The sequence below is a fragment of the Callospermophilus lateralis genome, chromosome 3, assembly GCF_048772815.1.
Source record: "Callospermophilus lateralis isolate mCalLat2 chromosome 3, mCalLat2.hap1, whole genome shotgun sequence".
Taxonomy (NCBI): domain Eukaryota; kingdom Metazoa; phylum Chordata; class Mammalia; order Rodentia; family Sciuridae; genus Callospermophilus; species Callospermophilus lateralis.
This window is the reverse complement of record NC_135307.1, coordinates 22553550-22555466: the sequence shown is the minus strand read 5'-3', so window position 1 is coordinate 22555466 and position 1917 is coordinate 22553550. Positions and strand designations below refer to the sequence as shown.

Here is a 1917-nt window from a genome sequence, read left to right as displayed (position 1 = left end):
GTATTTATTTCACATTCCTCATTCTGGCAGGAAAAAAGCTTTCCAAGCCCACACACATCCATGTACTCTTAAAGGGATCAATAGGTACAATTACTTCCCATTTACCTAGGAATTAAATGTCCAGCAGTTCAGCCTTCTTGAGCATATATATGAAGTCTGCAGAAATGAGCTCCAAGAAGTGAGAAAATTAGCCATTAAGGCTCACATACTATTTCATGGGCATATTATAGAGGAACTCTTAGAAGTTTGTATAAAATCGACCTTAATTTCAAGTTTCATTGGTCTCCCCACAAACTTCCCATTCATAGCAAGTAGCTAAGGTTGAAATGAAATATATAGAGAAAGAAATGCTAGACTAACACGGTGGCAAATGAAACAGAGGAAGAGGTGACAGTTAATTGTCAGAAAGGCCTATTAGTAAGACTGAAAGCAAACACCAAAGCTCCAACTCAGAACAATTTATCAAGTCATGTAACTAAGATTAACACTGGTACAGTGGCCTTCAGTGTGGTCCAATTGGGATGTTGGTTCTATTCTGTGACACTATATATTCAGTGTCATCTTTAGTTTGGTTTTTCATAGTTCAGGGTCGTGGTGGTAATGGTCAGCTTCTTTTTGTCTTTTGTACAGGTAGAAATCTTATTTTTGTTTTTGCCATGTCTGAGCTGTTACCTTTGGCCTAAAACTGCTTTTGTATCTTTGTGTGTGTGTGTGTGTGTGTGTGTGTGTGTGTGTGTGTGTGTGTTTTGCTGGAGATTGAACCCAGGGCTTTGTGTATGCAAGGGAAGCACTCTATTAACTGAGCTATATCCCCAACCTGCCTTTGCATCTTTTAAATCTGGCTTTTTTTTTTTTTTTAAGAAAGTCTTCAAAAAATTTTTTTAAAGAGGAACAAAAGAAAAAAGGGAAAAGAAAATTCTGTGAACGGGGTCAGTCCATTTAGGCCTTCAGTGTCCTGGTGGTGATCTTGTCCTTCTCAATGATGTGCAAAATTACTCTAATGTCTAACACTGCATCTTGGTCCACAGCGTTCAGCATGGCTTGGGAGATGGTTTCAAACAGGTGTTCTGGATCCATGTTGGGCTCCCAGAAGGACTTTCATATCCTATACATTTGCTCAGTCCAAGTGCCACTAACTATAAAGTCGTTGGTCACCTTAGGGCAGCCAATAAGGTCTAGAGAGCAAATGAAGGGCTTAGGGTTCAACCCAGCAATAACTGGCTCTGTGTAGTAGGGGCCACATATTTTCTCATAGAAGAGGTTGGTCACCATGCTCATGAGGGTAAAAGCCTTAATCTGCTGACCCTCCTTCAACTCACATAGGTTTAGCCGGAACTCGAGGTGTGGGCAACTGTCTGGACATCTGTGGTGAGCCCTGCCAGGCCAATGTACAGCCGGTCACCCATAGGAAAGATCTTCTGGAAGTCCATGGTCATCATCTGCACCTGGATCCCCCTGAAGCACCTGTCTGCAGCGATGGCCACATAGTTCTTCTCCTTCATGATTATGATGGCCCTTCTGATATAAGCCATCATAGACATGATTGCTGTGTACTGGGACCGTGATCACTGCTGCAATTCCAGTCTAAAGCTGGCTTTAATGTTTCTCTGTACATGGTGTAAGCAAACCACAATCTATTCTAATAAGCAGCTGAGTCTCAGCCAATCACACTGTAAAATTATGCTAAAATAAGACAGATGAATGCTATAAACAGTTGGGCTATCTCTAGATCTTATTCCTGTTTTCTGTAGATCACTGGCTATAAATACAACATGCTGTGTGCTAGAACAAAGAATTCTGAACCATTTTTGGTCTAGACTGCTGTCTGATTCTACGCTCATGAACATAAGCAATTAAGAACTGCAGAACTAGATTCGTTACAATTTTCTTTTAGCAGAACAAATCAATTGCTTTGGT

The 1917-nt window shown here is 40.9% G+C and overlaps 1 pseudogene; it reads right to left on the bottom strand.

The window, feature by feature from the left end:
* Positions 1 to 930: 930 nt before the first annotated feature.
* LOC143393650 (proteasome subunit beta type-3 pseudogene) lies at positions 931 to 1541 on the bottom strand (annotated as a pseudogene).
* Positions 1542 to 1917: the final 376 nt, after the last annotated feature.